Source organism: Neltuma alba, unplaced genomic scaffold, assembly GCF_004799145.2.
Source record: "Neltuma alba isolate B1F8T4 unplaced genomic scaffold, ASM479914v2 tig00013663_pilon, whole genome shotgun sequence".
NCBI lineage: Eukaryota > Viridiplantae > Streptophyta > Magnoliopsida > Fabales > Fabaceae > Neltuma > Neltuma alba.
The window spans coordinates 18,892-29,427 of record NW_021637836.1 but is presented as its reverse complement, the minus strand read 5'-3'; the positions used below and the strand labels follow the sequence as shown (position 1 = coordinate 29,427).

The 10,536-nt window shown below is 32.2% G+C and overlaps 1 pseudogene; it reads right to left on the bottom strand.

Moving 5' to 3' along the window:
- Positions 1-335: 335 nt before the first annotated feature.
- LOC114738712 (tyrosine/DOPA decarboxylase 1-like) lies at positions 336-1,820 on the bottom strand (annotated as a pseudogene).
- Between the last annotated feature and the right edge of the window lie 8,716 nt (positions 1,821-10,536).

Here is a 10,536-nt window from a genome sequence, read left to right as displayed (position 1 = left end):
GTACAAAAAATATTCAGGCTCTAATTCGGGTCCTTTTTACCCTAAAATGGACGTGTTTATAATGTGATTTGCCAACTAATTTTTATTAATATGACTTCTCTCAATGTTTCATGTCTTTAGTTCTCGAGTCATGTCTTCTTCACGATTTTGTTGGAGAGGAACTGAAGTTCTTTGGCTAGATGTGAAGATTGCTGTAATTAACTTCATAATATATTAAGCATAATCAAAACCCCAAATACAACATAGATATAGATAGAACAACAAAGGTACATAAATCAATATTATTGTTGACACCGCTCAAAATGCTTGCTCTCCAGGGAATATGATTTTATGCTTTAATTAAAAAGCTTTGAGAGGATTGAGGTAGCTCGTTCCTGAACTGCCTCCCACGCCATAGTCACGTGTTGCTCCTCAGTTAATGTGGGCACCAATCGCACACCTAATCACAAAAGCTCCTTCAACCTTACCGTGAGTCATAAACACTTTGCCTGAACCGTTGATTAAATCCAGCAATTTACCGTTGATTTCATTCGCAAGATGTTCATCATCATCGTTTATGATTTTCCCGTTGAGCTCATGATCACTAATACCGTGACGAAAGGGCTTGTTGGTGATGATCACTGATGGTGAAACCCCAAAGCAAACCAGAGAAAAATACCTTGGCACAAATACCTCAAACCTCTTATCCTGCTTCACAAGGTTTGCAAAAGTTTTGGCCATTTTCACATGCTTTCTGAGGAAGTTTCTGAGGCTGTCCAGGCCATAGCTGCGAAGCACAAACCATAGTTTCAGGGACTGAAATTTCCTGCTTAATGCCATCTGCCAGTCTTTGTAGTCGATCACTTGGTTTGATTCAGAAGCTTTGTTTCTCAGGTAATGAGGATTTGTTGAGAGGGAATTTGTTAAAGAAGAAGAGTCTTTCACAAGTCAAATTAGTGAAAAATCATTTATGTGCATTGAAGCTAAACGAGTTGACCCCTTCAATTCCATCAATGAAATGCCTGAACTCTGGGCAAATAAGGGCCCCACCTGCATAAGCAGCGGCCACATGGACCCGAATGCCATAATGCTTTGCCACATCACATAATGGTCCAATAGGTGGCACAAATAAAACAAGGAACCAGTCCATTTTCCGCGTCCTTGATTATTGCACAACGGAGCGAATGTGGTGAAGAAGCAAATGAACGTGACTTGTTGGTTTTGATGACCCTGAGATTTTCTGGGTGGATTCCTGCCACATGAGCAGCTTTTTGAAAAGCACTATGAGTTTCATCTGACCCATAAACGACAAGCTTCTTTAGATTCTCCTTCCCCATATGGCGAAGCTTTTCATCTCTTGCAGCCACAAGGGTACACAAAATGGCCTCACAGGTTGTCGCTAACAAAACGCCACCTCCAACGTTACTTGAAGAAAGAAAACTCTCTGGGAGTTTCAGAGCTTGTCCAAGTCAATCCATGACGATGCTTTCAAGTTCAGTCGCAGCAGGTGATGAAATCCAATTGAACCCGACAACACCAAACCCTGTGCTTAACATCTCGCCCATGAAACCTGAGATGCTGCTGCGGCTGGGGAAATATGCAAAGTAAATAGGACTCTGCCAATGTGTGATTCCTGGCACGATGTGGTCTTGAACATCCCGGAGTATGGTTTCAAAGGTTTCAGGTTTACTTGGAGCAGAAGATGGCAACGTTTTTCGGAGGTAACCAGGTTGGACTTGGCTCAGAACTGGGAAGTTAGCCACATTACGATAATAATCAACGAGTGAGCCAATCATCATGTAACCTTGCCTCTTGAATTCGTCTAGGTCAAGGTGATTCATGTTGATATTGCTGTGGAAATTGAATTTGCGGGCTGTAATTAAAGTATGTTAGAAGATGTGTTTCCCCCATACCACACACACACAGCATTCGCACGTCTATGCATGTGTTTTGGAGTGGGGACACGCTGCTACTTTTTCCTGTTGCTCACATTTTTCTCGTGCCTTAAATTCATTTTGTTGTCGGCTACCAATGCTTTCAAATGTTTTATATAATTTAAACCATTTAAATTTATGGAGTATTTTAATTCGAATGTTAGAATTCAAATGTGTAAATAAATTCATAAAATTTAGCTTGAAATTTTTTTTTGTCTCGCTCACTTATTAATTTTTCCAAATTACACTTATTAATTAATTGCATATATTAATCTATGCAATCTATGAGCGGCTCCATATAACTAATTCAAACACTACTACAAAAAGATTCAGTTTCATCTGTTTTGAAAATCAGAAAAAAAGCTTTAATACTTGTCTGACTTGTCCTAACTGATACGCATGGGAGCTTATACTCATCAATTTCTTGTAGCAGTCGTGTGAGCCACTCATAATTGTCGATTTTGTTCCATACATATTTGTCTATTTTTCAGAATAGACGAATATGGGTGAATCATATTCCTTTGTTCTAAACATATGAATATGTAACTATTGTTTAAGTTTTCTCTGTCAACGTTTCTCTCTGAATAGACTAAAAAAAGTCTCTAGAATAGATGAAAAATTGACTAGTTTTTAGTAGTGAAAGAACTATTCTTAAAAAACCAGCAAACTTTTTTCCCCAAATGGCGTACCAAGTTTTCTTAATTTTATACAACTTATTATTCCGTCCTTTATTATAAGATCCTTTTAACTAAATTATGCGGTTTAAGAAAACAGTTAAAATTAGTTAAAATTAATATGTACCAAATACAATTTTGTTTTCAAATATACCCATATATATAAATATGAGTGGATGTGAGAGAGTAATAGTGAGATAAATGAAGAAAGAGAATGTATTAAATGCATTAAACTAGAGGCAAAATAGGTAATAATGCATTAAATGCCTAGACAAACTAGAGGCAAAATAGGTAATAATGCATTAAATGCCTAGACAAACTCAAAAAAGATCTTATAGAAAGAGATAAACCCATTTAAAAAGTTAGATTTTATAATAAGAGACAGAGAGAGTATATTTTAATTACTAGTTCTTACATCAGAGAGAGAGAGAGAGAGGAAGGGGGGGAGAGAGAGGCAAACGATACTCTGCCTTGCATTATTATCAAAAAGCTAAGGCGGTGTAAATATAGAGGTGGTTGGAATTTGTTCAGTTTGGGGTCTCAATCCCAAATAAATAGAATGAAAATGAGGTCTCATCTGATAAGAAGTTATTTTTTACCGTAACTCATGCAACTATGATATTTGTGAAATAACTGTCGATATTAACTTTAATAACATTTCTTCGGTTTTAAAAATAAAATCTCTTTTGTAATATAAATTATATTAAAAAAAAATTTTATATTTAGGAGTGAAAGAGTAATATAAAAGCTGTATATCCAACATTCACTGGCCCTTCCAACTCATGACTTGTCGGATGCAATTATAATGCCGTCATGATGACGCCAAGGCTTTAAGGGGCTGTTTGGTTTGAGGGGATGATGGGAGAGGAGGGGAGTAGGGGAGACCCGTTGGTTCACCAAACCCCGACTCGGCGTCACATGTTTTTTGATGGGGATCCAGTGTCCAACTACCCACTTCTTCCAAAAGAAGGAATGAAAGATATTTAATGATGCTTTATTTGATTTAGGAGAAGAAAGAGAAGGATAGTACTAGTAATTATTTTATCATTTTATCTATACATGTTAGTTTATATTTTTATTTATATGTTATATAAATTAATTTACATCTTGATTCAAATTACATAATTTAATAAAAATTTAGTCTTATCATATAAACATTTATATTTAAAAATTGGTACAATAATTTTTAGTCCAATTTATATAATGATATGTTTTAAATAATCAAATTAAGAAATTTTATATGCTCTAAAAATTTAAAATTTTTATTCTCTTTCAGATTTTTCTTTTTCCCAGCTTTAAAATATATTTTATTTAACAAAATCATATATTTTGAAAAATTAATTAATTGTATAACAAGATAATTTTTCATTGTAATAATATTTTTATTTTAAATTAGTTTTTATTATAATAATATTTATTTTAAAATTTTTAATTATGATAATATACTTTTATTTGAAATAAATTTTATAATAATATGTTTGATGAGCATTAATGGAATATCGTAAAAATATAAGACAAAACAGTCAAGAATTTTAGCTCCCCTCTAAAAAAATCCCCAGTTTGAATAGGAGTTAAATTTGAGTCCCACCTCCTTCAAAATTTCTCAACAAATAAGGGGAAGGATCATTTTCCTTCGGCCCCTCTCCCAACTTCCTCTTCAACTAAATAGGCTTTTGGGTTCTAATTTTTGAGCATAATTACTCTAATTTGAGCCCTTTAGTTTTTTTCCCCTAAAAAGGCCAAAAAGGACAGGTTTCTAACCTGATTTGCCATCTCATTTCTATTAATCAATGTTGAGTATGACTTCTATCAATGTTGAATACCCTTCAAGGACATAGGGTTTTGATTTACACGAATGGATAACATGTTTCTTGGAATGATCAGATTGAGTTATTATTATTGGCTTTAACGTAGACGTCATTGGCTTATGAGAACTTGCTTGAAGCCTGTTCATGTCTTTAGTGTCATTGTGAACTGCAAAACCGGGACTCAAGTTTCAAACTACATGTGACTGCTAATAGTTCGATTGTTTAATGGGTTCCATAAATATTCATTGTTCATTGTTATTATTTTTTCCATGTGAGCTTTTAGGTGAGATTGCTTTTTTGGATTAGCTTCTCAGAAGCATTTTTGTACAAGTTAAGATATTTATTTCATATATCAAAAAATTACTTATAAAAAGTTAGTCTAAACACTCTCAAATTTGTAGGATTCTCTAACAGTTAATGAACGGCTAAATAGTTAACCTCTTGCAAAAATGGAGGTTGGATCAAGGGGTGTGGTTGTTTGTACTTCCTTATTGTGATGGAAAAAAGAGAAGGCGTTATCCCTTTGCTTTGAAATTTTAAAATATAAGGTATTTTCTAGAAGAAATTATTAGTTCATATAAAGAGTTACTTCTCCGATTCTTAATATATGATCCAATTATTGAGGTGATTTTGGTCATAAATGTGAGACTTCTTTTTCATATTTATCGGTTTTTTCTAAATTATCTTTATGGATACTCCCTTAATCATAATCAAGTAGAAGAAGGGAAAGATATTAAGGAAGATGATTATGATATTTTAGACAAAACATGTCTTATTTTATAATTAATTGACTTACTTAACATGATTATTCAAATCAAATTAGTTAAATAGGTATTATATTAAGGACCAAAGGAATATTAATTATAGAAAATCAATAAGCAGACCAAAACTGATTATGTACCAGAAAGAGACTTTATATGAACACGTGATTTTTTCCCCTTCTTGATCTCGCTTTGTTCTGCTTTCAATTTTTTCTGTTGGTTGCTACTGTGCTTTCAAATGTTTTATATAATTTCAACCATTCAAATTTATGTAATATTTTAATTAAAATGTTATAATTCAAATATATATATAAATCCATAAAATTGTTTTTCCCTATAAAATCAGGCAGCTAAAAGCATAACATAAATTTTACTTTTGCCTCTCGAAGTCAAACTCGTCAAACTTTAGTCTTCAATCTTAATCTTCTCAAACATAATTTTTTAGAGTAATAATCTAAACAGATTTTTTTCCACAAAACTTGTTCAAACTAAAAACAAAATCAAACAAGGCGTGAGTTTTTTTTTTTTTTATGTTTATAGCTTTAATTTGATTGGTACTAAGAGCTAGAGATGTTTGGATTAGCTCCTGTTTTACGGAATCCAAGATAAATGTATAAAAAGAGTTTTGTTCCAACTTGTGTAAAAGTATTTTTTAAGTGCTTTTGAGGATTCCCAAATAGTTTCCATTTAAGTTTGGTACAACTCAATGCCTGTTTCTTGATTATATTACTTTTTTAAGATTTTATTACAGTTCTCCTTAAGTAAAATAAAAGAAGGATATATTTATATAGAATTATAATTATTTATTTTGATCCATACGTCTGTTAATAGGGTGGGCAGTAGAAAGTTGGTAGGAAGAGGCCACTTTCAGTCTGGGGTCTCAATGCGAATAGAATTGGACCTCAAGTAGCTTTCAAAGACCACCCACAATTAGCCACGTATTTGCACATCATTTACGTTATGGCCACCGTATAGCTTTGATATATATATATATATATATATATATATTTATATATATGGCCAACCCATTACGACCCATGTTTCTGAGGAACATCCCTGTGCTCGTCATGGGCAGCATGATAGTTATCATTGTAGTAAAATCAAACCGTTCAAATACAATTTTAATAGTTTAAATTTAAAAATTTTAAATAAAAATTATTTTTTTAAAAAACTTACAGTTAAGAGATTACATTTATTTTAAATTATGTACCTATTAAAGAAAAATATTTAAAAAAAACAAAAACATTAAATATTAAATCTGAACCATCCACATTAAATTTGAATTGTTGAGACTTGGTGAGCATTATACTACTCATCATCACGATGAGCACAGAAACTAGTTCTAGTTTGCAACTATGTGATTGTTAGTAGTATGGCTGTGTCTTTGTAAAATTAGTTTCAGTACTCATCATCTTAATGAGCACTATAAACTCGTAACATTTGGATTGTTTATATCTAATTTAAATGGTTTAGATTCAAAATTTTTAACTAATTATTTTTAAATAAGAAAACTATTTTTGAAAGAATGATAGTTAAGAGATTATTTCTGTTTTAGATTCTATACATATTAAAGTAATTATTTTGAATAAATAAAAATAAAAATATTAAATATGGACCATCCAAATGAGATATAGACGTTCTAGATCTTATAAGCTTAGAGTGTTTATCAAAGTGATGAGCACTAAAACTAGTTCCGTGTTTTGGTGATCTCAAATAGTTTCCATTTAAAAGAAAATTGAGAAAAAGTTTATCTCATTAAATTTTATTACTGAGAAAGACTGGTTGAAAATTTCTCATATACAAAAAATATTCATGCTCTCAATCGGGTCCTTTTTACCCTAAAGAAGGCGAAAATGGACATGTTTCTAATGTGATTTGCCAACTAATTTTTATTAATATGACTTCTATCAATGTTTCATGTCTTTAGTTCTCGAAGCATGTCTTCTTCACGATTTTTTGGGAGAGGAACTGAAGTTCTTTGGTTAGATGTGAAGATTGCTGTAATTAACTTCATAATTTATCAAGTGTAATCAAAACCCCAAACACAACATAGATATAGATAGAATAACAAAGGTACATAAATCAATATTATTGTTGACACCGTTCAAAATGCTTGTTCTCTAGGGAATATAATTTTATGCTTTAATTAAAAAGCTTTGAGAGGATTGAGGTGGCTCGTTCCTGAACTGTCTCCCACGCCATAATCACGTGTTGTTCCTCAGTTAATGTGGCGCCAATCGCACGCCTAATCACAAAAGCTCCTTCAACCTTACCATGAGTCATAAACACTTTGCCTGAACCGTTGATTAAATCTAGCAATTTACTGTTGATTTCGTTCACAAGATGTTCATCATCATCGTTTATGATTTTCCCATTGAGCTCGTGATCACTAATACCATTACGAAAGGGTTTCTTGGTGATGATCACTGATGGTGAAACCCCAAAGCAAACCAGAGAAAAATACCTTGGCACAAATACCTCAAACCTCTTATCCTGCTTCACAAGGTTTTCAAAATTTTTGCCCATTTTCACATGCTTTCGGAGGAAGTTTCTGAGGTTGTCCAGGCCATAGCTGCGAAGCACAAACCATAGTTTCAGGGACTGAAATTTCCTGCTTAATGCTATCTGCCAATCTTTGTAGTCGATCACTTGGTTTGATTCAGAAGCTTTGTTTCTCAGGTAACACTGCTACGTCAATATACAGTTGCAGCGTTTTTTTTTTTTTTTTCAGTTGGTAGCATTTTCAAAACGCTACAAGAATTAGTTCTACGGTTTGCTAATTTTACTAGCTGTAGTGCTTTTCAATGCAGCATTTATTTATTTTTTTTTTTAAAAGAAAGATAAGCTGTAGTGCTTATTTGAAGAAGCGGAACAGCTGCTTTTTTTTAAAAAAAAAATATATAATCCATTTTTAGGAGACCGCTATTCATCTCCCAGGCATTCTGTTGGTTGGTTTCTGTGAAAATTCATCTTCTTTCTTTCTGACTCTTCAATCTCCAGTATCTTCATATAGGAAAAACCTATAAAAGCAAAAGACAAAAACAGAACATGTTTCAATTTGAGTATACTTGCTCATAATATGTTGAAATCTTTGCTCTTTAAAGAAACACGCCCTAAAAAGATTCAAAGATTAAATCATTCCTGCACAACAACAAAGAACAACATTTTTTATTTAGCACTTGAAAGAAAAAACCGCACAGATGCTTAAAATTTCAAACTTGTACGAGAAATCAAACAAAAAGATAAACACAATTCCAAAAATTACATTTTTATGTTTCCAGATCTTCCACTAAGGGGCAAAAACACAAAGATTCACAAAGAATGATAAGTGATACCGGCAATCAAATGCAAATGTGAGAATGCAAAGAGGTTGAGAGTGAACCTGAATGTGACAAGATCAAGAAAGCCATAGAGTGGAGCGAAATGCCACAAGCGGAATGGAGGCATGAGAGAGAAAGATAGAGAAGATGGTGGGTTGAGAGAAAGAAGGAAAGCGTGAGAGTGAGAAGAAGAAAGGATGAAGACTTCTAGAAAGAAGAGAAGTGGAGAAGAGGAAAAGAGCAAGGAGGCTACAGGAAAAGGAAAAGAAGGTAGGGTTAGAGTTGGGCTTGAGGACATATTAGGTTAAAAAAAAAAATTAAGCACATCCAGTGGCATTTGATTGACAAAGCGCTACGGGTGATTCTATTTTTCTCACACAAAAAAAAAAACACCTATAGCTCATTCTTAAAAAACACTACGGGAATTTTTTTTTAATTTCTTTTAGAAAATTAAAACTAAAACCAAACCCTCCATCACCGTATGTATCATTTGCTTTTTTGTTTTTAATGTTTTTCCACCTAAGATTCATATCCATATCATAAATATATTATGTAATTATTAATACTGATATTTGTGGGCAATATTAATACTGATATTTATTCACTTATATCACTAAAATGTTTTTGTCAGAGTTATATCACTAATATTGATATCGATTATTCACTTCCGTATGCAGTAAGAGATAATTTTTTTTAAAAATAATTGTCTTCTGTAACGTTTTTTCAAGAAAATGTTACAACTATATTATGCTTTTTGAAAAATAAAAAAATATATATAATAACTGTGAAAATTTCTCAAGAAAACCGTACAGAAGACTTATAGCCTATATATGAGTTTGATCAGACCCATAAACAACAAGCTTCTTTAGATTCTCCTTCCCTATTTGGCGAAGCTTGAATTTGTGAGCCGTAATTAAAGTATGTTAGAAGATGTTTTCCCCCCATAACACATATACACGTGTGAGTGCATGCGCATTCGCACGTCTAGTGGTGACAGGCTTCTCTTCTTCCCTTCCCATCCTCTTTCTTTCTAGTCTTTTTTTAACTATTAGATTAACATATTTCAACGGTTTAGATTTAATTTTTTATAAACTATTTATAAAAAAATTTTAAAAACATTTAGTGCACTTGCAAACCATTATACTCCTCCAGTCCTTAATATAAGACCCATTTAACTAATTTAATTAGATAAAGAAAGTTAGGTAAGTTAGTTAATTATAAGAAATGTGACATTTTTTCCTAAAATACCTAATCATTTTCTTAGGATACCTCCTATTCCTCTTCTATTTAGATTATGTTTAAAGGAGTGTCCATAAGATTTAATTTTTTAAATATTTATAAAAAAATTTCAACAATTAGATCCTATATTAAAACCGGAGGAGTAATTAAATTTTAATATAGTTCGTAATTTATTATTATTTTTTTATAATTTTGATATTTTAATAATAGTTTTAAAAAGATTTAAATCTGAAGCTTTAAAATATTAATCTAATGGTTAAAAAAAAAAGGAAGAGAATGGAAAAGGATGAGAAGGGAAGAGGAGAGATTACGAACCGATTTTTTCTAGGTTCGAACTTTGAAGGATCCAGTGTCCAACTATCGACTTCTTCCGAAACAAGAAATATTTAATAATTCCTTTTCCAATTTAAGAGAGGGAAGGGAGGGACAGCAATAATTATCTGAAAAATTTGTAAAAAAAAAAAACACTTAGAAATATGAAATAGTAAAATATGTACTTGATTAAACAAAATTGCTTGAAAAAGAAATGAGTTTTAAATTGTAATTATAAAATGTTAGGAAAAAGACCAAAATGATTATTTTCTTTTTCTTTCATCACCCAGTCTCCTTCTCTTTCACACTGTGACAGGAGTTCTCTCTTCCCCTCTCTTCCTGCCGGCACCACATTCCACTGACTTCGAAATCACTATACAGCAACCATTGTCTTAAATGCATCATTTTTATTTGTAACAAGTGTAATAATATAGCTTATACTGGTGCGTTTTCACAGAGGAGGCTTTGCTGGAGTTTTTTACCCATTCCTCATCATCGGAAAGTCTCTC